We start from the raw sequence: 25,869 nt of genomic DNA on the forward strand, positions 1-25,869 counted from the left end.
AGAGAACCTTCAACCCGTCTTTTCCTGTTTCACTGAAGAATTTGTCAACAGTGGCTTTGCCCCATCCCCTCTCTGTGTCTCAGACTCCAAGCAGTACCGATTTGCAGATAGTTAACAGAGCAGTTACGGAGATGTATCTGTTATGTGGGCTTTTTTTAAAGATTGTCACCTTTTGTTTTAATGTTTCTCTCTTCCTTCCTCTTATCCAATAAATGATGTCCAATCTCCCAGCTTCAAGTTATTTTTCTGATGACAATTACAGGTGATGGAACCACACCATCTGCTCTGGGGACTGTGACCCTCTCCCAGGTGGACACTTGGCTCCCCCACAACCTGTTCCACCTTGATCAACGAGGTAAGAAATAACTATTCCCCAGACATAGGGCATCTGACTCACAAGGAAAAAAAAAAATATGGGAGGAATAACAGGAAGGGTGTGGATTGTGTTTGGTCTTTTATTTTTTCTTTTCATATTTTATTTGTAGAATTTTAATGACTAAAGTAGTAGTGAACCCTTTTGTTTACCTATTCTCCAATTTCAATGAATTCTTCTGACTATAATTACCTAATTGTTCTATTTTAAATGACTAGACTCATACAGTTTGGAGAAAATTATATCTTAACATGATGGTAACATATAGTAACAAATACTATGTAGGTATGGATTAATCAATAAGCAAATTCAGTTCCTGTGAACTGCAGTTAGTTCTTTAAATTGAACAGGCTTTGATAAAAGGAGGACCAGGGTTTATTGCTACTCTCCCAGGATAAAAATCTACCCCATGAATTGGCTCAGTTCTCCTGTTATTTCTTTATCACACAGGGAAATGACTTAATATTGTTAAGGGTGGTCACTATAAACAGGCTCACTTGTCCTGTTAAAACGAATTTCCTCTTTTCTGCACATCATTACATTTAACATGAAAAAAGTGGTCTAACTGTACACTCAAGCCATTTAATTCTGGAAAGTTCACAGAAGATAAACACCAGAGACACCACTTCTAACAAAAGTGAGAAATGAGATCGTCCCCTCATATGAATGTGGGTAATAGAATCAGGCATTTCAGCTTCTCAAGGTACCTGAGCTGCTTAGGGTGACATCAGTGACCGTCGCATTAGGTGCCACGTTTGCATGCTTCCCCAGGGGCATCACTCCCATCAGCTGGGGTCCTTCCAGCATTGCTGCAGCGTGCAGGCTAGGATGCCCACTCCACACCAACCTGGCTGTGAAGCGTGTAGGATCTTAGCTCCCTACCAGGGATCGAACCCCTGTTCCCTGCCGTGGAAGTGCAGAGTCCTAGCCTGTGGGCCACCAGGGAAGGCCTGAGGAAGCTCAAGTTCTGACAGGTCAGATCACCTGTTGCTTGCCGCTCAGTCGTGACTAACTCTTTCTGACCCCATGGACTGTAGCCCACCAGGCTCCTCTGTCCATGGAATTCTCCAGGCAAGGATACTGGAGTGGGGAGCCTTTCCCTCCCTCAGGGCATCTTCTCAACTCAGGGATCAAGCCAGGGTCTCCTGCATTAGCAGGCTGATTCTTCGCCATTTGAGCCACCAGGGAAATCCCGTATCACCTGTTGGAGTTACATATTTTGTCAAGATGCTAAGCCAAAGGTGCCCGATGTTTATTCTTTCTCTGTCTCTCCCACTCTATTACATACATTCCTTTTTATTCCTTTTCCCCCTTTGGAGGACTCACACCAAACCTTCCTCACATTCTATTAGGCAAGGCTCATTGGATGAAGGCTGGCAATTGCTTGAACTTCCCCATTTTTGCTGGGGCCCAGGCAGAAGCAGGCATGGACCTCTTGAGACTAGGAGGCCCCAGAACAGGTGAAAAGGGTCCAGGTGAGACCAGAAAGGGAAGGAGGTGAGGCAGCTAATGGACTCCCACCATCCGCCTACCGGGAACCCAGGGGGCCCAGGGGCTTGGAGTTGTTAGCCAGCCTAAAAGAGCATTTTCAGCTATCCCAGGGGACAGCCATTTAGCCAGGACAAATAGGCCATTTACACTGACCATATTTTGTGTTAAAACCAAGGGAATTCCTGGTTCAGCCTACCCCAGCTTTCTTAAGCTCACTGAATAAAGAAGCTAGAGAGGAAACAGGCATCTCTGTGTGGCCTTCGTGACCAGAGAAGATGCAGAGATGTGTTCCCCTAGGGTCCCGGGAAGGGCCTACACTCACGGAAGGAAGGGAGAGGGGGCACAGAGCAGGAAATGGTCATTGAATGTAAAACAAAAAGGTTGTATTAAGGATGAGGGAGGGCAGAGGAGGCCCACAGGGTGAGACGTAGCCATCAACCACAGAACAGTGTGAAGGCTGGTTTGATGAGGTGATGACTGCCGCCGCGACTCTGGGTGACCACCTGGATAAGCTGGGGCAAGGGTGGTGGTGAAGATGACCCCTACCCAAGGCTAGAAGGCTGCCAAGTGCCAAAGAGTTTTTAGGGCCAAGATGCAAGGGAGAGTAAGAAGGAGAACAAAAGTTTTCATGCAATGTTCTCCTTAAATTTTAATTTAAATTTCATTTTAAATTGATGTTCTATTTCAAATTATTTTAGAATTAAATTTAAATTAAAAAAAGAATGCCTGTATGCATTTTTAGGGTGATCTTTCTAGGCTCCCCATGGCCTAGATGATTAATCACACCTCCTCCAGGAAGTCTTCCTTGATGCTCCACATCTCACTCTCCATTCCTCAGCACTCTCTGGACACTCACAAATTGTATCTTGATTTCAACCTAGACCTTCTGTTTTGATGTGGGGATGATATCTCCAGCTCCACTCTGAGCTGTCAGAGGACAGTATTCTTGCTGTAGAATTCCTCCAATTCCCCTGATAAATTCTGCTCATAACACTCACCAGCTAAATGTATAATTCCTGATGACTAACTTTAAAAATGCTAAATTGCCTGCTAAAAGAAAATAAAAACATCATCTCTTATTATAACATATTTGAAATCTCATTTTCTCTTAACCAAATCTCCTCTTCATTTTTAGTTAAAAAAATAAACTGTTCAGAACTTGCCTCTATGTCAATGTATGTTGCTGTTATTGTGTTGTTGTTATTTGCTAAGTTGTGTCTGACTCCTTTGCAACCCCATGGACTGTAGCCTTCCAGGCTCATCTGTCCATGAGATTCTCTAGGCAAGCACACTGGAGTGGGTAGCCATTTCTTTCCTGATACAGATATCAATGTATAAAAAGTTCTAAAACTCAGATGCTTGACTTTTCCAAGATTTCTGAAGAAAATCGGATTGATTTACATAGAACTTCCAAGTATATAGAGAACTTCTGGAATCATTTTCACTTTTTCCTTCACAACAGACTGGGCTTGTATTTCCTACCCATTTCACTGATGAGGATGCTGGCACAGGGAACAAACAAAAGTGAGCTCAACAAACCACAGGAGAGGAAACACACCCAAACTACCTAACATCAGATTCACGCTCATTTTACTATAATATGCTGGCTCTTATATATATTTTTTTCTACTTTTACTTTAAAAGCAGATACAATAACATTTATTTTAAAACATTAACCGGAAAACCCAATGTAATTTGGAAAGACAGGCAGGCATTATCGCTGAGTAAGACATGAAAACACTGTGTTGTCATGGGGGACAGAGCATAGATGCATTTCTTAGCCTTTCTTCTCTCTCTTTTTAAAATATTTTATTATTTTTATTTTGTGGGGGGCAGATTTTGTTTCATTTTGTTTTTCTTTTTCCTGGAATATAATTGGCTTACAATGTTGTGTTACTTCACGTGTACAACAAAGTTATTCATACACACACACACAAATATATATTGTATATATATGTATATATATGAGTGAGTGAAAGTCGCTCAGGCATGTCCGACTCTTTGCGACCCAATGGCCTATACAGTTCATGGAATTCTCCAGGCCAGGCCAGAATACTGGAATGGGTAGCTCCAAGTGATCTTTCCAACTCAGGGATCGAATCCAAGTCTCCCAGATTGCAGCCAGATTCTTTACCAGCTGAGCCACTAGGGAAGCCCAAGAATACTGGAGTGGGTAGCCTATCCCTTCTCCAGAGGATCTCCCTGGCCCAGGACTCAAACTGGGGTCTCCCACATTATTTCCCAGTATAAGCTATATCAAGATATTGAATATAGTTTCCTGTGCTTCCTAGGGGCTTCCCAGGTGCATAAGTGGTAAAGAAGTCACCTGCTAAGGCAGGAGACTTCAGAGATGCATGTTCGATCCCTGGGCTGGGGAGATCCCCTGGAGAAGGAAATGGCAACCCACTCTGGTATTCCTGCCTGGGAAATCCCATGGACAGAGGAGCCTGGCTGCCTACAATCCATGAGGCTGCAAAGAGTCAAACATGACTAAAGTGACTTAGCATGTGCACATATGCTAGGCTCTTCTTTCTCCTCTTTCAAGAAGTAAAATGGTGGAGCAAGGTACTGTGCTTTCCTTAAGCCAATTTCAAGGTGTTGCAAAGAGCTATTTAGGAGGGAACAAGAATGGTAGAACCACCTGTAACTTTTAAATCAAAAGGTTCAAACCTGAAGATCAAAATCACCAATGAGAACACAATGCTTTCAAGTAAAGAGGGAATATGGAGCGAAAACTCAGGAGAGTGACCAACAGTTGGCACTTAGGTTTGAAAGTGATTTACCAGTTGAGAAGGACTATGGAATTTGAGGTGAACAGGCTGAGCTGGTGGTGACAGCACTGTCCTGAGTCGCACTGTATTCTGAGGGAGGGAAGGGCTGGGAACTCCTGAACCAGAGGGGATTGGGCCTGGCTTTGATGCAATAGTTCCATGGAGGCGGCGCCTGGGCTGCCGTGCAACTTTGGGCTGCGTGGTATGAGAAGGAAGGGTGAAGACTAGAAGGCATTCAGCCAAGGGGCCCAGGATTAATGAAAAGAAGAGTGAGATTACCTTTCATGGACAAAGACGACTATACTTAGTCTAAATGACAATGGAAGGAGACCAAGAAAATAACTGAAGGATCCTGAAGATCAAAGGGCTAGGGGATTTGCTCTCGCTTTGGCACAAGGGTCTAGAATTGCAAAAACCAGAACAAATGTAGGATGCTAAAATGCAGGTTGTTTGAAACCTTCTTAAAAAAAAAAAAAAGGAAGTTAGCTTAGGAAAAACTCAGAGTTGAGGGACCATTCAAAATCTGTTCATAGGAGCTCAAAAATATATGTGGAAGGGATAAAGCATGTATGGCCAGGAAAAGAATAACTTAGAGGATCTGCTAGCACAGATTATGATCATGATCACTTACCATGACAATGTGACATAAAAGTTAAAAAAAAAAAAGAAAAAGAAAAAAAACAAAAACAAAACCTCTGTTCTGATCAGTCATGTGTGCGTTCTCCAACCAGAGCTTTGGGAATAGAAATAGGAAAAGATTGTTACAGTCCTGATAGAATATAGAGCGTCTCGTTGGAAGAAATTCTGTCATAAGCTTAAAAGAGAAAGCAGGTATATTTCTAAGTGTGTAAACTCAGAGATATGCAAAGATACATCACAAGAGAACAGATTGGTGGGGAAAAAGACTGATTTTTGAGGAAAAGTCTTGCTGAATTAATTCTATAGCTGATCTCAAGAAAAAGGATACAATAAGTTGTTCAAAAATACATATTCCATTCATTTTATACATCCCTTAGTGGGACTGGTCATTTTGTAGTGGGCAGGAGAGGAGGGATGTTCTAAGAAGTACATTGCATGCTGATGTCTGAAGGGTGGCTAGGAGTTAAAGAAGCTTAGGAAGAGACAACAGATGAGAAGGCCGAGGCACAGAGCAGAGCCCAGGGCAGAATTAAGAGAAGCCCAATAGGGCTGCAGGCTCTCAGGTGCAAGACACAGAAACCCAGAGTTGACAACCCAGGTCAAGCTCTTTGTGAGCCATACAGAGGCTTTTGAACATCTGCCCCAAACAAGCAGGGGAAACATTGAAAGCTGTCAAATAGAAAAACGGTGAGATAAACTTGGCATTTTAGAGCAATGGTCCTGGCTAATAGACGGAGAATGGATGACAAGGATAAAGACTAGAGACAGAGAGATAAAATAAAATAGGAGTTTGTTGCAGAAGTCCAGGAAAGAAACGATGATGGTCTAGACAGAGTGAGGAAGGATGGTGATGGATTGGAGAGACTGAACAAATTTGAAAACTGTTGTAAAAGAAGTACCCAGGGGCCCCGAGGCTTAATCAGATGGGCAGATCAGTAAAGATGTCTAGGTTCCTCACTTGGACATTGAGCATGGATGTCAATGAGAGAACACTGAAATAGAATAAGAATTTAGGGATGGGTTGGTGGGGCTAGTGGTAAAGAACCCACCTGCCAATGCAGGAGATGCAAGAGACACAGGTTCGATCCCCAGGTTGGGAAGATCCCCTGGAGGAGGGCATGGTAACCCACTCCTGCATTCTTGCCTGGGAAATCCCATGGACAGAGGAGCCTGGTGGATTACAATCCATGGGGTTGCACTCAGGCATGACTGAGGTGACTTAGCACGCATGCACAGAGAGAGAAAAGTAAAATCAGCTTGGCACTATTGAGTTTTCAGGCTCTGGGAAATAGGCCATCCACAGGACTGTCAATACATCTGTGAATGGAAAGGTCCAGGGTGTAATGAGAAGCAGGCAAGACTAGAGAGGGAGCTTCGAGAGGCATCAGCTAGCAAGTGGTTAATGCTGCCTGGGGAGTAGACGGATGGCCAAGACACAATTATGATCATGATATTTTCAAATGAAATATGACCAAGCTTGAGGAACACCAACATGTAATGGCTGGTAGAGGAAGACTGATCCAGGAAGAATGGAGAGGGAGAAGCATTGAAAATATAAGAAGGAAACCAAGATCCAGGGGAATAGATGTGAAGACTGAAAAATCCATGGACAGATGAGTGGGCTACAGTCTCTGGGGTGGCAAAAAAATCGGACCTGACTGAGCTCACACGTGCAGGCTATGACATGTCAGGCTTGGTTGATACAGAGATGAATCAGACAAATACAGTTTATTTCACTTCCCAGAGAAGTCAGGAAGACTTCTGAGAGAAAGTGACAATTGCTGTGTCTTGAAGGGTGAATAGAAATTGCTATAAAAGAGGTCACATCCTTCCCGAGGGACTGAGTGTGCCAAGTCAGAGTGTTGGCTCAGTGTGACATGTTTGAGGCATTAGAAGCAATTGCCCGTTGCACATCCAAAGGGTGAAAGGATGTTTGGTGAAGGGCTGTTTGAGGGGGCAGGGGATGTACCAGGGTCTGGAACAGGAGTCTGTGCTAAAGGTGAGGGCCCTCAGAGCTTTATAAGAATGTAAGGAGTATATCCTCCTGGTCTAGAATCATGTGTTTAGTAAATGCCCTGGATGCTACCAAACTGTACAAAGAGGAGATGTGTTTAGGAAAGAGAATCGATAGCTTCTATATGAATGAGGGCTGCCTGGAGCTGCGAATCACCAGTGATGTTGCGGTCCTTGTCTTGTGCAGCTGGTGGAGGACTCTGCAGTTCTGGGAAGATAAGAGAAGCCCAGGATTAGAGGCTGGTGGAGAATAATTCAGTAAGAGTGAAACTAATCCTGACAAGTGTCACCCATACAGGTATTTCCATAAAAAATAATCCAGCTGCAATGCAGGAGATCCAGGTTCAATCCCTGGGTTGGGAAGATCCCCTGGAGAGAGGAAGGGCAACCTACTCCCGTGTTCTTGTCTGGAGAATACCATGGACAGAGTAGCCTGGCGGTGTACAGTCCACAGGGTTGCAAAGAGTCAGCCACGACTCGGCGGCTTTCACTTTCAAAAAAAAAAAAAAGGAAAAATACATTAATTAATAAACCACTAGGCAATAGTGTTGACTGGATGCTAGGAATTTGGAGGAAATGAAAAAAATCCTTAAATCTTGGTGATGAATTTTTATTTGATTTCCTTAAAGTTGTACCAGAGATACCAGATCACGGCCCAACCTCCCTTAGCATCATCAGTGTTTCAGAGAGTCGTTGGTAGGGAGGCAGCTGCCTTATACCGAACATCCCTGCATTCTAGGAGCATCAGCCACGTGATCAATTCATGTTTATGCTGACAATGAGGTTGCCCTCACAGGGGTTAATTAACCTGACCTTGGTCAGAGTTTGACAATGGCTGAGTTGAATAGCCCAACTCATTCAGGCTCCCAAAGGGCTTTTTCTTTCTGCTCACTGATCACATTTAGTGAAAGTAAAAGTGTTAGTTGCTCAGTTGTGCCCACAGTCATGTCCGACTCTTTGTGACTCCATGAACTATAGCCCGCCAGGCTCCTCTGTCCATGGGATTCTCCAGGCAAGAATACTGGAGTGGGTAGCCATTACTTTTTCCAGGGATCTTCCCAGCCCAGGGTTTGAACTCTGGTCTCCTGCATTATGGCAGATACTTTACTATCTGAACCACCAGGGATCATACATAGAATTGAGCATTTTCCTGGCAAAACAATTGGCTGGCCCTACTGCTTCCCGACTTTTTAGCTGCTGGTTTGCTAAGGACCGAAGGAGAGGCTCCACATTGGTGGTGTGAGGTAGGGGGAATCAGTACCGGCATCACTAGTATGATGCTTCCTGCTGACATTGATGAAGATCTCACCTAGGTGGCTAGCAAAGGTCATTTGCTCTAATGACCTTTGATTTTTAGCAAGGAATATGCATGCACTTGTTCTAGAAACTCCCTTAAAAAGCCAAGACAGAGGGAGCAATTGGAATGGGACCAGAGGTCCTCCTCACCTCCCACCTCTCCATATTTACTGAGCGCCTCCTGGGTGACAGATGGCACAGGGCATCCTTCTTTTTCTTCTCAAGGTGATCAGGCAGTTATATCCCCATGGTACAGAAAACAAAAAAAGAGGCTTGAAGACTACATTTTCCCAAGGTCGCGTCTCAATTGGGGTCTCCATAGAAGTAAGTGTATCGCTCTGAATAATCATTTACACATCTGTCTCCTCCATGATAGAATGAACAATTGACAAGAGAAAGCTTCGTCTTCCATCTCAGAGGCCCCAGTGCTTAGCGGTTTGGGGGCACGTAGCATGGGCAGCTGTACAGACAGCTATGAATGGCTACTATTTGTCAGGCATTTCATTGGGCCCTAGGGCTCCAGTAATGATGTTAATCACTCTTGGAGAGTTTGCTCCCCCTGATTTTGAGTTGCATTCATTGTTCAGTTTTAATCGTCTCTCCCTTATAAAGAAGGTCATATCATCCTTGTTTTCCTGAATGTAGAATCTAAGAACCTAATAGTTGAATAGACCCACCTCTATTCACAGGGCTTGTTAAGTGGTAGACAGGAAGCTGAAGCCACAACTTCTGCTCCTTCATCCTGAATGATGTGCAAATCCACCATGTAGCTGCCAAGATGAATCACGCACCTTTCACAACTACAGGGTGATGCTCCTTTCAGAAAGGTGCTCTTGGAAGATAAACTGAGGGATCTGTGTCCCCTTTCTCCGCTGCTTGGGGTGGATTTGTGGGTTCTAGTAAAAAAAAAAAATCCACATGCTTGAAAGGGATTAAATCTCTGCTTGGAGAGAAAAAAGTAATTAGGTCTCAGACCTCTCTTGAGAAATGGTTAAGTCATCAAGAGGTTGACTGCTTCTTTGGTGGCCAATGGTTTCCAACTTGTTTGTTTATCTCTCTTTACCGCAGGAGTTAGCAAGAGGCTGCCAACCAACCCCGAAACAGAGATGGTCCAGGAGATCTTGGATCTGTGTGATACCCTGGGCATAGCACCACTGGGGAGAGGCTAGAGATTAAGCAGTGAAAAATGCCAGTATGGATGATCACCATAATTGCTTTCTGGAAAGCGACAAATCTAATTCCCAGTAAAATGTCATTAGAATTTGCCAGGTCCTTTGATGGGGAAAATAAAATACACTTCCTAGAAATTTCTCATGCTCTGTGGCTTCTAGAGAGATTCCAATGACTGTAGAGAAAGATAATGTGATGATATGATTTTGGAACCTATGTTAATTTCCCTGCTCCATCAAATGTCTGTGGACTTTTCATAGACAGTAAATTATAAAGCCCAAGCTGTTTTTTTTATTTTTTATTTTTATGAGAATGATGTATCCAGGGACACAGTCTGAGTTCAGTCCTGCCTTTTATCAAAGGTTATAAAGTTCTGGTTTTGTTGTCTCTTCAATGGGGCTAATACTAGAATTTTCCTCATAAGTTTGTCAGGAGCTTTGCACGCTAGTCCAGGTTAAGCACTCAGCCTTGTGCCTGGCACTATAAATGTTAGTATTGACCTTGATTATAACACTTGAACTGTCTCTTCTTTTTCTTTAGACTGGGGTATTGTGACTGAGCTGGTTTTACTTAAACGCCTCTCTTTCTTCTGTGTCATCACTTCCTTACTGGGTTGATTGACTTGCTGTGAGGGGAGGACTCTCCAAAGGTAGTTTTGTGAGCTCACCATACCCGACAATACTCAGGGGTAATTTCTAGTGCTGGTTAAATGTCTCTGGCCCTGAACTTTGTGGAAAGAGAGTTGGCAAGTTGGGTGCTGAAATATACAGTCAGAAGACCCAATTCCTTTCTTGTGATAATTGAAATCGTTTCAATTCATTTCTTTCTTGGTTGGACAGAAACATGCTTTCAGTAGTGAGCAAATCTGGAGGGAATCCATTGACCTGAGCAGTCATATAATGCACGAAGTTAATGGACAAAAAATGATATTCATCTTCAGTTTATAATAGCATTTTTTTTCCATAGCATCTAACCTTGGGGCAGCCAGGGATGCTATCAGAGCAGCAACAGAACCACCAGCAGATACGTTACCTTTGTTGTGTCTAACAATTATTGGATCTACGGTGAAATGAAATAAAAACCAACCCGTTTTGACACTAAGATAATAAATTATAAATTATGGACGTCTACGCCACTGACGATCTTGTAAACAACAGGCTGGTCTCTTAGCAACAGACCAAGGAGATGAGGCTGTTGATAGGAAAAGAGCAGACGGACTGTTGTGCTGTGCTTGCTACACGGGACCAGAAACAACATTTCAACACCTGCCCGAGGCCCCTTCTCTGCCCAGAACTTCTCTCTCTAGTGCCCAGCCTGGGCCATGAGCAAAAAGTTGTCCTAGGATTTCAGAGTCTCTTTGTCACCAACCCAGGAGCTGGGTCCCATGGAGAGGATGAAAGAGATACAGGCTTAGGAGTCAAGGGGTGGGACAAGGACGCCCTACATGCAAGTGAGGGAATCAGAAACAAGGACGAAGGAGAAATAAATGCATTCTCATTGGACATTGTCTGAAATTAGAACTCTATAAATGGGGACTCCTTTTTTTCCCCCACCCCCAACTCTTTTGATTTTTAAAATCTCACTTAGGGTGGTTGTCATGAAGAAATGTAGACAAGACTTTGACAATATGCCAAAATGGTTTATTTTTAAATGTTGTTCCCGAAAGCACCAGAATATTAAGTTGGAGCAAATGTTGCTTGGAAGAGTGGAGGGGTGGTGGTCACACAGACGCTAGAGGGAGGCTGGGAGGTTTGAGGTCTGTAGACTTTAATTATGAGAGGTGGTCGGGCTAGACGGTTCATTGCCTGGAAGCCTTTTTAAAAGTGTGTGTGTGTGTATGTGTCTTTCTAAATTGCAGTCTTTTCTGGGTTGGGGTGGAGAAAGAGAGGTTTTCTTTAATTAATTAGATGTTTACCTGGAACATCTTCCCTCAGTGGTTTAGATAATCACCTGCCCACATGTTAGGAGTGAAATGTGATAAAGTCTCTTGGAGTGTGATTTTTTTAAAGAAAAAAAAATCTTAGGATATTTAGTAGCAAACGACCTCTCTCTGTGATGGAAGCAGTGAGTTCTATATTATCCATCCACCAAGAGATGGACATGGATGCCAACTCAGGATTTTAAGAAAACTTCGGCCCCTGATTCTACAGGGACCACATGACCTGTGTCTTCCTCCATAGGGCTGACTTCTTGTAGTTTAATTTTTCAGGATAAACATGGCTGGCTAAAGTATGATGACTTGGGGTGTATTTGGCATGTCATTCTAAACTTTCCATATGTGTAAATTTACCTATGTCAAAGAAAGAGAAAATTCTCTGCAGTTCCCCAGGGACCTCTTTTTTTTTTTTTTTCCCCAGGCTCCCTCTGATACCGTGAAAGGTGGCTTGGTGACATCCGAAGTGATTAGCTTCTGTCCTGAGGTTTCAGAATGTATTTGTTCTTAGCAGTCGTCTGCTGAGATGAAATTCTACCTGGGGTAGTGCCCTGGCCCCAGTGGAAAGGGTCCCTGGATCTGTCAGATGCCCGGCCCAACCCCCTGGGTCTGAACCCCTTCACATCCACATCCCTAGCACAGAGGGCAGCTCCGGCAATGAAGGTATGGCTCCTTCCTTCTGCAGACAGGGCCTCAGAGCCTGGCAACGTCAGCTGACTTCCCCAAGCGTTGTGCCAGAGCCGAGACTCCACTCCAGGACCAAGTGAATCCAAACCCTTTCAGGCTCTCTCCACCACTGGCCTGATGGTTGCCCGGAGGTCATGAACAGACTCCCTACCTGGTGCACTCTTGCTTTTTTTGGGCTTCCCCCGCTTTTTTTAAATTAAAAAGAATGTATCATCATGCATTATCATAAAAGCGAACAGTACACAAGGTAAAAAGTTAAAAGGCTAAATCTCCTCTCATCCCCTGTCCTGGCCCCCCAGGCATGTCACTCCCCAAAATCACAGCAGATCTTTGTTGAACTAAATTTTTGTTGTTTGCAGGGGAGTGTTTCTGAACAGAAAGAATGTGATTCCTTTTCTTCTGTAATTTGTTTATAATGGGCACACTTCGAGGAAATGAGAAGTAACCCTTATCTTTGATGTGTTTTAATTATACTTGTCAACACACCAGGGGAGGGGGTCGAACTCTTTGAATCACCTCCCCCAACCCTGACCCCAGTGGGACTCTGAATCACCTAGGTTGGACTTTTCCAGAACCCACCAACCTTGAATCCATGACATGAGGAGTCAGAATTCATAACTGAGCACTTCAGCAGTTCCGGTCAGCTCTGATCTCGGCAACATGAGTTCTCTCCTTTCCCTGCTGGATCAGAATCCTGCCTCAGATTCCCCAAGGGATGTGTGTGCCCCATCCGGTTGGAGAGAAACCCAGAACGGGGCTCTGCTGCTTGAGAGGGAAGACCCAGAACAATGAGTGAGCCATGGAGAGAGGCTCAGGCTTCCAGGGGAGACTCCTGGAACTCAGTAGACCTATGCACCACGAGACGCTGTCGGTGCAGCCCCTCGCTGCTAGGAGAGAGCTGAGGATTGCTTCTTCTCTGAAGAGGCCCGCTGTAGCAAAGACTGTGGGGAGGATCTCCCACCTAGTGGCTCACAGCGCTGTCTTGTCTCCGAGATGGTCTAAGTGGTCCTGCATTGAGTCGGGAAGCAAGCAGAGAGCAAGACCCTTCCTCTGCAGCTGGTTTCCTCTGGGTCCCAGGTCCTGCTCCCTGCCTGGCCCTGTGCGAGCTGGTTTTAATGCAACCCCGCCAGGCTTCCTGGCCCCACAATGCAGCACTCCGGCTGGCAGGCGTTCAGCTCCACACTAAACACTTGGCCCCGTTTCAACACGGCTGCCAAGATTTGGCAACCAGAGAGTTGCAGGGAAGCAGCAGGCTGCTAAACCCTTTCACATTTTTAATTAGATCCACACACCCATGTCTTTGAGCTATCATAAATATACAGATGACATAGAGAGTATTATTCCCGATTAGAGAGAGAGAGAAAAAAAAAAAAGGAAGCCAAATCTCGATCATGGTCTATCTTACCTTATTAGAATAATTGACCTATCGCTAGTTGGGGGGGATGAAGAGGAAGAGAAAGGGGAGAGCTATTTGCTTGAGTGACACTATGTCTTGATGCCGAGAACCTCCCCAGGAATCTGAAAACACAGGTCTTGGTCTGCCTTGCTGTCATCCTGGGCTTTGAGAGCATCACCAGAAGAGGGCATTCTTGGCAATCACTCAGCCTTCGATGCCCAGGAACTTGAGGGGTGGGGGGGTATGCGTTCCAGGAGTTGTTAAAGCCGCCCCCACCTCCCTTTCTAGGTGATAGCCTTACCACCCTGCAGAGCTCTGGGGTCAGTGCCTCTGCCCTAAAAAGCAGTCACTTTTGCTTCACTGTGGCTTTAATATGTTTTTGTCACTTTTCCTCCTCTGCTGTTTTGTCTCCGGTTATCCTTTGCTGTAAAATAACGTATAACTGCTGCTGCTTATTTTTTTTCTAAATCTCTTGCCACAATACACACACCCAGCTTCTTTCACTCAGAACCCAGCTTCTCTCTCCATTCAGCTCGTGGGTGACCCTGCAGGTTTGGGAGGGCTGAGCCAGCCTAATCTTGAGTCTTGTCGAATCTTGAGTTTCATCATCCTGGGCTCTGATTCCGGCCCTGTCATACGGCTGCAGACACATGACTTCTAAGCCCATTGCTTTGGTTCCCTCATCTGAAATATCTGACCTCAGAGATTGTGGGGGTTAAATGGCATGTGTGTTAGGCTCCTAATGCTGTGGGCTCCCCGCAACTGCACCTGATCTTTATTCTTGTTAGAAAAAAAATGCACGGCAGTACACGTGCCTTTCAGAGGCTCGGCGGACCAACCACAAGGACACCCAGGGGGAGAGTTCATAGAGTTATCCATCCCTGCCCTGTCTCCCCTCTCTTGTGCGACAAGGACTGCCTGTGTGTCTGAGACAACCACCTCTGGCTGGATTAATTGCTGTGAGATGAAGGCAAATAGGGTTTGACTCGGGCCTCCGTGTGGGGAGGCGTGTGCTTCATTTTAAAACACGTTAAGAAGGAAATGAAACACTTGACATGCCAGGAAAGAAGTATCTCTGGTTGTCCCATCTGAGAGCGCAAAGTGTACAGACAGAACCACAGAGGCCTCCGCCACACGGCTTCTGGGAGATGTCCAGCACACAGGCTCGCTTTGCTGAATGTTGTGGACATCCGGCAGCACTGAGGCTTTCTTCTTGTCTTTCTTTGATTTAGTTTTGTTGTTATTATCGCCCCCCACCCCCCCGCCCCCGCCGCCGCCACAGGACTTGAAAATAGGATCATCTTTTATAGCGACAACATTTCCTTTGTGTTTTTCCTGCAAACAGGACAGCCTAAAAAATTGGAGTGACTATGTCCATGAAATGGGCTGGAGACATTTCCAGGCCCCACTTGTGCCATCCCGTAGAGGCAAAGGCTGAGGACAGACTGTGGCCAGAGGCCTGGGCATCTCGTTTTCCCTTGCAGCTCTGTGCTTGCCCCCAGTCCCTCACCTCCTTGTCCCCACCGCCCACCAGTTACAGGGAATTTCCCTTAATTAGGAGAGAAAGGATGCAAGCTACACACACACACACACACACACACACACACACACACACACACACACACGCACACACACACACAACGGATAATGAAAACAGGACCCCATGCGTGAGGAATATTTCACCAGGAAATGGAGAGAGCAGTGATCTGTCAGGGCCGCAGACAGCGGCATCAGCCCAGGTTGAGCCCCCAGTTGTCTCCAAGGTCGTAATCAGGCTCCAATAGGGAGAATATGGCTGCTCATTATTAGTTATTTATACAAGAAGCAGCAGCTAATTTCCACGAGAGTGAAACAATGCATAATCCAGATAATGTCCTTCCTGGAGCCAGAGGTATCAGCCTGAAGTCAGTCCTGAGTCCTGAGATGCTATTGGCGGCCACCCATGCGCCATTTCCACCTGTGCTCGAAGGAGATGGACAAAGATACACCCGAACCGTGCCTGTGTCCTGAGCGGGGTAGGGGTGGTGGGATGCCTGAATGAATGCAGGCTTTGGAGGTTTTTAAGGCTGTATTAGGTAGCTTGGGTTGCAAAAACAGAGCATCACGGCCTGGGTGGTTCAAGCAACAGAAATATATTTTCTAACATTTTTCTAGTTTAGAAGTTCAGGATCAAAGTTCTGGTCAACTTGGTTTCTGGTGAGACCTCTCTTCCTGGCTTATGTAGATGGCCAGCATGTCCCTAGGGCCCTGCCTTGGGTCCTTGTAGGGAGAGGGAGTGGAGAGAGAGAGAGCTCTCTGGAGTCTCATCTTTAAAGGACACTAATTCTATAGGATCAGGGTTCAACTCTTATAGCTTTATTTAACCTTAATCACTTCCTTAGAGGCACCATCTCAAATCACAGCCGCACTGAGGGTCAGAGCTCCAATACGTGAATTTTGGAAACACACAAACGTTCAGTCCATCACAAAGGCATTTCATGTGCTATCGAGCCAGGCTGGGATTCTACTCTCTCTCCACTGTATTAGCTGTGTGCCCTCGGGCAGATCATCTAGCCACTCTGAGCCTGATTCCCATGCTTGAAAATGAAGGTAAACAATGCTTCCCTCGAGAGTGACTGTGAAAACAAAGGGTGAGGTGAAGCACTCACAGTGCCTGGCCCAGGGAGGCACTCACAAAAGGAAGCGCTGTGGCGGTGGTGATGGTGTTAGCTATCATGTGACGTTAGCGTTTACTAACAGCACCCAGACATTCTTGTCCAAAACGCTGCCTTAGAGTCTCGCATCCTCTGGACTGCTGCCTATGTACCTCAACCTTCATCACCAAGGCTCCCTGGTGTCAGGCAGGCAAGTAAGGAGTGGAATAGTGGGTGGTGGTGTCTATTATGGGATCCAGAGGAAATGAGAGTGCTCAGTTCCAGGCGGAGTTGGGGTTGGGGTGGGGGGACTTTTTAATCTATAATCACTTAACTATTAGTGAATTATCCATTCATTGTTGCTGCCATTATGCATTAACACAGTCATGACCCCCTAGTTTGAAACTGTTTAAAAATTTTTTGGGGGAAACAAACAGCATTTTACTGGCGTGTAGTATTAGTGTCAGGTGTACAGTAAAATGATTCTGTTTATATAGATATATATGCATATAATTTTTCAGATGCCTTTCCATTATAGGCTTTCACAAAATTTTGAGGATAGCTCTCTGTGCTGTACAGTAGGTCTTTGTTGCTTATCTCTGTTTTACATATAATGGTGGGTCTCTGTGGCTTAAAGCAAAGTCCCGCAGAAAAAAAAAAGAAACAGTCTTTTTCTTACTGGGAATCTAAAGCTAAGTGACCCGCACTCACAATACCAAAAGGAGGCAGAACCGCATTCAAAGGACTATGCAGTTCCAGGGGTAGGAGGAATTGGGAGACTGGGACTGACACATATACACTATTGATACTATGTATAAAAGAGACAACTAGTGAGAAGCTAATGTATAGCTCAGGGAACCCTACTCCATTCACTGTGGCGACCTAACTGGGAAGGGAATCCAAAAGAGAGGGCATATATGTATACACATAGCTGATTCACGGTGCTGTACACCCACAACTTACACAACATCGTAAAGGAAGTATGCCAATAACAGCAATTAATCAAAAATCTGGAAAAAAATTAAAGTAAGAAACCTCAAAACACACACATGAAGGACTATGCAATTCCAAAGCGAAGTGAAAGTCACTCGTGTCCCACTCTTTGCGACCCCATGGACTATACAGTCCATGGAATTCTCTAGGCCATAATACAGGAGTGAGTGGCCTTTTCCTTTTCCAGGGGATCTTCCCTACCCAGGGATCGAACCCAGGTCTCCTGCATTGCAGGCAGATTCTTTACCGGCTGAGCCAGAAGAGAAGCCCAAAAGTACTGGAGTGGGTAGTCTGTCCCTTCTCCAGCAGATCTTTCTGACCCAGGAATTGAACCGGGGTTTCCTGCATTGCAGACAGATTCTTTACCAGCTGAGCACTCAGGAAAAGCCTGCTATTAAAAATGGCCGCACTCTAAGGTGCAGCATCCTGACGTAGTCAGCAGTTGTAACAACAAAACAATGGTGAAGGACCACCTCAGCCCAGTGTTTGCAATACTGAGTGTTTACTCTCATGCTCACTGGTCTCAAGTTCACAGTGGTTCTGTTGAGTGAGACTTGGTTCAGCTTCAAGGCTCTGCTCCAGGCCGTGTGTTTGCCAGATATAGTTCTAGGCTGTAGACTGGATTCAAGTCCACTCAGTGTGTGTTTGTTCTGGGTCCCAGAGTGGAAGGGCGCTAGCCACCGCAGGCACGTTAGACACAAATCCAGAGAAAAGCGAGCACATCTAAGGTACCTGATTGCATCAAGTCCACTGGCAACCCAGTGGCTAAGGCCAGTCATGAGCAAGGTCCAGATCAGGGAGTGAGAAAGCAAAATATGGGCCCAGTCTTGTGAGTAGGGTGGGGAGAGAGTCAAATTTAGCTGCGCAGTAGTCCAAACTAAGAGTACCCTGCAGACAGTGACAAACAGGGGATTAGAACAGTGACAGCAGCAGGATTGTACATCCCCCCTTTATGGCCTTTCTAGTGGCTTACAAGCCGCAGCCAGGTTTCCCTGGTGGTTCAGATGGTAAAGAATCTACCTGCAATGCAGGAGACCCGGGTCAGATCCCTGCTTCAGGAAGATCCCCGGGAGAAGAGGATGATTACTCATTCCAGTATGCTTGCCTGGAGAATTATATGATCAGAGGAGCCTGGCAGGCTTCAGCCCATGGTGTCACAAAGAGTCAGACAAAACGGAGTGACCAGCACTTTCACAGGCAGCATCCATTCTGATTGGTGCATGTCAGCTCCGACTGATCAGTGCCCAAGCCTTACTGACTTCAAGATATTTTGTCTTTCACCCTTGATTATGAGTATCCAGCAATACCAGAAAACGCTAACTTCTAGAGCCTGTGACCACCAGCCGCAATGAACCTCCACTTGGAACCCTGCTCATCCTAAAGGCAGAGTCTAGCCCTGCAGCAAGTGTTAAGTGGACACAAGTTTCAGAATCCAGTAAATGGGGATCAGAGCTCCAGTGCTTCCAAAAAGAGTGACTTTGTGCCAGCAACGTGACCTCTCTGGAGCTCAGGTTTTCAGCAGAATGCTCATGGGATATTGTAAAGTGTAAGCAACTTGATGAGTCTAAATCAGCTAACATACAGATGCAAAATAGAGTATATATTTGCTAAGGGATAACTCTGCTCTTGTCTTTTTGCTGCTACGTTGAACCTATAGAGTTGTCAGTAATTAATCAAATGTTGGCAATTTCATATTGTTCAACCTAACAGATTATATAACCCTGATAGGTAAATGTGATGTTTTCTTTAACCCTATCCCCTGCCATCTGAACATGGAGGCAGTTGAGCTTTGTGGCAGAACCCACCATCTAGGTCTTAGTTTTGTTCCAGTGGTCAGGATGGGATGGTGGGGCTGTAGGGAGGTGCAGATGGAGGGGCCAATGTGCAAAATTTGCCTTCTGCCCAGTGAAAGTGCTAAACAGGACGAATAATGTAAGGATGGGATGGAGTTTGCAGAGGAGGGGGGTTTGGGGACACAGGAGAAAATCTGTGCCCATGTGAGGGTGTGGGAAGAAGATTGTGTACTTCAGAATCAAGCAGTTAAGGGGGTTTAAATTCCAGCTCTTTCCAAAAACAACTATGAAATCTTGGGCAAGTCTCTAATTTCTCAGAGCTTCCTATGTGTAAAAATGGGACAGCTGTCCCAGGAGTTTCACAGGCATTATCGAGATGGTCTAGACAACACCACTTAGGACAAAATCCAGATCTCAGGGGGGCGGTGCTCAGTATCTCAGGGACCCATCACTCATCACTATCCTATTTTGCTCCAAGCCAATCCTGAGGGTGAGACCCAGAGGAGGGAATACTGAATGGATGCAGAGCAGCAGAATTCCAGGGCGTCTACACCATCCAGGAAGAGGTGTAGACCACACCAGAGGGATTTGCCAGGAAACTAACCGGCATTCCCAGAGCAAGACATTTTAATTCCCCATGCTGCTGCTACAGCAGCCAGAAACTTTGCTGCATTCCTGCCCCCTGGGGATTGCACAAATAACACAAGCAAGATGTAAGCACGGGCGGTGTCTGGGAAGATCCAGGGGAAAAGTCAGGTATACAATGATGACTATTCTCATACCTGAAAATTAATTTACATTATTCCTTCTAATCAAAGGATGAAAAGCCCTGAACAAACATCAGGGTCAAAATTAGATCCTCTCTAACATAGGTGGAAGGTGGCAGGATTAGCATTATTTTTGCCTTTAGACAGAACAAAGCATTCAACACATATTGAACACCTACTCTGTGCCAAGCACTAAACCAGGGCACCAGGGCCAACAAGGTCTCTGCCTCTCCAGAGCATCCTTCATCATCTGTGGCTGGACAGAGAGGAAGGAAGGAAGGATGATTGTATGAGGCTTCTGTCTCCATCTGGGAATGAGACCAAAGGAGAAATCCCATGATAAAACAGGAATGCTGATGCCCAGTGAAAATATGGCCGAAGTATGATGCCCATGGGAAGTCCTCTAAGCGTGTGTTAGTCGCTCAGTCATGTCCGACTCTTTGTGACCCCATGGACTGCAGTCCACCAGGCTCCTCTGTCCATAGAATTCTCCAGGCAAGAATACTGGAGTGGTATGCACAAGTGTTTGGCAATTAATAGCATTAATAAAGCATCTTCTGTGAGCTCATCACTGTTCTAGTAATTGCAGGCAATAATCTCTCCCTTCCTCATATAGTTTAGAATTTAGCTTAAAATATTTTATTATTATGTTGTCCAGTCACCAAGTCATGTCTGATTCTTCACGACCCCATGGATTGCAGCAAGCCAGGCTTCCCTGTGCCTCACCTTCTCCCAGAGTTTGCCCAAGTTCATGTCCATGTAATATTATACACATACGGAAAACACACAGAAAGATAATACAATATTATATTCATTTATTTTCATTTTAAACATAGCCCATGTAGTATTATACACATATGGAAAACACACAAAAAGATGATACAATATTATTCTTATTTATTTTCATTTTAAACAAAGCCTATCTCTTTGGAAATTCACTGGGGACAAAGTCTGAAGGATTCTCATGCCACGATTTTATCAGTGAATGACCAAAAATGAAAATTCAGTATGGTCCACTCAAAAGGAAGAGGGGACACAGCATCATCTCCCCACCAGGTTATTTAGAATTACTCCACCTGAGTGCCAATTTGCCCCTGAGTTTCCTGGCAGTCAAGGCAAAGGGCAAATATAGGCGATGGCAAATGTGTGTTTTTATTTTTGTTTTGTTTTTAAGAAGAGAGGGCGCACACGAAATCCTCTGGGGAGAGCTAGTTAGCATTGTGGACAAAGTCCAAAACACTAGCTTCTAGAATAAATGCATACCAAATTTCATATGACTGTTTTCCATAATGACTCTCAATAAAAAGCAAAGATGTAACAAAACACAACTCAACGGAGGTGATTTGGCAAGGAGCTAGCGAAAGTGGTCCAAGTCGGTAGCTTTCCAGGGATCCAGCCTGATGAAAGACCTTAACTCAACATAGCAACTTCCATGAGTAGATAAATAACATGTGCTCCACATCATTTTCTTTATCATTTCTCCAAGTATGGGTTTTGGTAAAAAATAAGAGGACTCAGAGATGGGGCAAGCTGTGTTGCTAGCTGATGGAAAATGTACACCATTTGGAAAAGCAGAGAAGTGGGTGATAATGTAAAAATTTATTACAAACCACCTGATTTGGCAATCAATCCATGGATTAACCTGATAGCTGTTTATGAACCATCATCTTAATCACTCCAATGTCTGGTCCTGTGCTCTATACCAGGACCCCAGACACCAGCCCTCAGTGAGTGAATGTCTCCTAAGAGAAATGACGGTACAGAAGGGTAATTATAGCCCCAAGGAGAAAATGCTATGGCAGAGCTAAGCGTAGGGGACTGCAGACCCCAGAGAAGGGACGGTTGGACAGGTGGTTAGGAGAACTTTCTGAATGAGGCTGTGCCAGCAATCCAAATAAAAGTTTAAAATGAGATGGCCTGCTAATCACTTTGCTCCTTCACTCCTGGGTGTGTATCTGGACAAAGCTGAAATTCGAAAAGATACATACACACCTATGTTCATAGCAGCACTATTGACAATAGCCAAGACATGGAAGCAACCTAAATATCCATTCACAGATGAGCGGGGGAATAAGTAAGATGTGGTACATATATATATAATGGATTATTACTCAGCCATAAAAAAAGAATGAAATAATACCATTTGCAGCAACAGTTTCGATTTACTTCCCTAAATAGGGTAACCTTGAAAGGCATGCTCAGCAAGGTGGGGACTCAGTTCAGTTCAGTTCAGTCACTCAGTCATGTCCGACTCTTTGCGACCCCATGAACCATAGCACGCCAGGCCTCCCTGTCCATCACCATCTCCCAGAGTTCACTCAGACTCACGTCAATCGAGTCAGTGATGCCATCCAGCCATCTCATCCTGGGTCGTCCCCTTCTCCTCCTGCCCCCAATCCTTCCCAGCATCAGGGTCTTTTCCAATGAGTCAACTCTTTGTATAAGGTGGCCAAAGTACTGGAGTTTCCGCTTTAGCATCATCCCTTCCAAAGAAAGGAGATGCAAAAAGTATGCTTACTTGACGCAACAGAAGAGAATCTGATTATGATCCATGGGTATTGGGGTTTGTTTTGATGTTGTTCCAATATAATTGTTCGGCATCTTGTAGGGAAAATACACTCAATGGGTCTATTGGGATTTAAGGCCAGGTAAATTATAAAATGTTTGATTGTAACATCTCTTTCATGATGAGTTGGCATTTGCATTTCTCCATTGCCTTGAAATAACTCACTCTGAGGGGAAGCTGGTGATTTATTAAGTGTAGTGATTACAGACCTGTCATAAGCTCCAACCCCACCTCCCAGCTAAGAGGCTGTGTGCTCCCCAAAATACCAACTGAGACTAGAACGTAGGTATTGATGCATCTCAGTAGCAGAATGCTTAGGACCTATTGTGCAAAGCAGAGCTTTTAAATATAGCATACACCCATTTTTTGTTGTTGTTGTTGTTGCCCTTAGACTCTTCAAAAATGGCACCAACACTTTCTCTTGTCCCAGCCAATAGAAAGTTCATTTACTCATCAGAATGTCCCACACAAGGGGCTGGAAGTAAGTTGAGGAATTTCTAAAGAATTTTAATTCTGATCTTGTTTCTGAAGAGTCATCAAACATGAATCCTTAAGACTGCCTACATAAGTCCTCTTCCCTTCTGGGTCCTCAGTATTGTTTGTTCTGGGCCAACTGTCTCTACCATTACTTACCTCTTTGCCTGAATCAAAGAAGATGTCTGAAAAAGCAAGCCTGGCTTCTTCCCAGATCAACTATTGACAATCACAAACCCCTCTGATGTTTCCAGATGAAGAAGGCACAATTAGTTGGTGTTTTAATGGGTGTGGTGTTTTTCAGTTTCTCTAATTCTTTTTTGAGCTAAGGTTTGAGTTGTTGAGTCAAAGAACCCTGTGGCAGGAAGACAGATTATATGTTTCAGAGGTCAGAAGTCTGAACTTTTGCTGGGAAAGTGCCTGAAGGTGAAATTGAGCCAAGTTCAAAGGGAAGTCTAATTGACTGCCCTTGGTCTAGCTTCCTTGAGAACTGCTGCCCTTGCATCATCCATCTGCTATCTTGGGGTGTCCAGGGTGGCCCTCGAGAGACGGTCTTTAAAATACCACAAAAGGATCCCACTCTTTGGTATAAGATGGCTTTTGGGGTCCTCCTTGAGCCCAGCTCATCTATTCATTCAACAACAAATATTTATTTGGCACCTACCTACTGTGTGCCAGGCACTGTTCTTCCATGGAAGGTGTGTTCAAAGTCTTTATCTTGGGGACCAATGCTGCCTAATGTCAGAAGAAAACATGCAATCTTCCCACTGGGCTCATGCCTTTCAAAAAAGTTCTTTGTAGAAACAATGGCAGATCACTTTGTATAAATCATGATTAGGGGCCCCACCAACCAACCTGATCATCGACTTGATGTTTACTAAGCATTCCTAATTCTACAAGTGCTAAAATTTCCCTCTTTTCCTTTCTCCTCTTTTCCTTTCCCTCCTTTCTCTTCTCCTTTCTCCTTTTGCTTATTTTTATGTCTTGAACACTTTCCTGTGTTTGCTCCCTTCTAAGGAGCTCTCTGCCCATAGCTCCATAAAACAGATGCCCAGGAGAGGGTATGAAACTTTGAATCTCTTTTCACCTTGGAAAAATCCTAAAAGCAGACTAAAGAAAACCACCAAGTGCTAATACTCATGATTTTACTATGAGTTTCAACACTTTCCCCCCAACATGTAGAGAGATGATCAGAGATCTGGACAAAGAAAATTTGACTAGGTTTCTCTTATTGAACAATAAAGATGAAGAGGTTGTCATAATTGCAAGATGGAAAGTCCCTTGAGAGTCTGTGGGATCCACGCCCCTGCCTCAGGTAGACATGTATGCAAAGTACCCTAAATAGGAAGGAAGATGGCTCACAACACCAGTTGTTACTGTTGATGTTCTCTTCAAATAACTTAAAAAAAAAATTGTAGCATAATTACTTTACAATGTTATTTTAGTTTCTGCTGCACAAACAAGTGAATCAACTACATGCGTACATATATCCTCTCCGTTTTGCACCTACCCCACCCATCCCTTCCCCCGCATCCCATCCCTCTAGGTTATCACAGAGCACTGAGCTGAGCTCCCTCTGCTATACAGCAGGTTTCAACTAGCTAATTATTTCACATGTGGTAGTGTTTATGTCAGTGTTACTTTCTCAGTTCATCCTACCCTCGCCCTCCCAAACTATGAACAAGAGGAAAAGAAAACCACCAGAATGGGAGCAAATGTTTGCAAACAAAACAGTGAGAAAAGGATTAATCTCCAAAATATACAAGTATCTTGTGGAGCTCAATATCAAAAAACAAACAACCCAAACAAAAAACAGGCAGGAATCTAAACAGACCAAAGCCAAACCTGTATGCCTTAGTTGGCCAAGAGACACATGATAAGATGTCCAACATCACTAATTATTCAGTTCAGTTCAGTCGCTCAGTCTTGTCCGACTCTTTGCTATCCCATGGACTGCAGCACACCAGGCCTCCCTGTCCATCACCAACTCCTGGAGTTTACTCAAACTCATGTCCATTGAGTCGGTGATACCATCCAACCATCTCATTCTCTGTTGTCCCCTTCTCCTCCTGCCTGCAATCTTTCCTAGCATCAGGGTCTTTTCAAATGAGTCAGTTCTTCGCATCATGTGGCCAAAGTATTGGAGTTTCAGCTTCAAGATCAGCCCTTTCAGTGAATATTCAGGACTTATTTCCTTTAGAATGGACTGGTTTGATCTCTTTGCAGTCCAAAGGACTCTCAAGAGTCTTCTCCAGCATCACAGTTTAAAAGCATCAATTCTTTGGCACTCAGCTTTTTTTCTTTATAGTCCAACTGTCACATCCATACATGACCACAGGAAAAACCATAGCCTTGATTAGACAGACCTTTGTTGGCAAAGTAATGTCTCTGTGTCTAGGCTGGTCATAACTTTTCTTCCAAGGAGCAAGTGTCTTTTAATTTCATGGCTGCAGTCTCCATCTGTGGTGATCTTGGAGCCCCCCAAAATAAATCTCTCACTGTTTCCACTGTATTCCCATCTATTTCCCATGAAGTGATGGGACCAGATGCCATGATCTTAGTTTTCTGAATGTTGAGTTTTAAGCCAACTTTTTCACTCTCCTCTTTCACTTTCATCAAGAGGCTCTTCAGTGCTTTTTCACTTTCTGCCATAAGGGTGGTGTCATCTGCACATCTGAGGTTATTGATATTTCTCCCAGCAATCTTGATTCCAGCTTGTGTTTCATTCAGGCCAGTGTTTCTCATGATGTACTCTGCATATAAGTTAAATAATCAGGGTGACAATATGCAGCCTTGATGCACCCCTTTTCCTATTGGGAACTAGTCTGTTGTTTCATGTTCAGTTCTAAATGTTGCTTCTTGACCTGCATACAT

General features: G+C 44.5%; 1 long non-coding RNA gene across 6 annotated transcripts in view; it reads left to right on the forward strand.

The window, feature by feature from the left end:
* Window positions 1–240: 240 nt before the first annotated feature.
* Window positions 241–25,869, forward strand: part of LOC114109133 (uncharacterized) — a 58,726-nt gene continuing 33,097 nt past the window's right edge. For all 6 annotated transcript variants that reach the window (XR_009597137.1, XR_009597136.1, XR_009597138.1 and 3 more), the window contains exon 1: window positions 241–355. This is a non-coding gene — a long non-coding RNA (uncharacterized LOC114109133). The remainder of the gene's footprint in view (window positions 356–25,869) is intronic.

This window comes from Ovis aries, chromosome 18, assembly GCF_016772045.2.
Source record: "Ovis aries strain OAR_USU_Benz2616 breed Rambouillet chromosome 18, ARS-UI_Ramb_v3.0, whole genome shotgun sequence".
Lineage (NCBI taxonomy): Eukaryota > Metazoa > Chordata > Mammalia > Artiodactyla > Bovidae > Ovis > Ovis aries.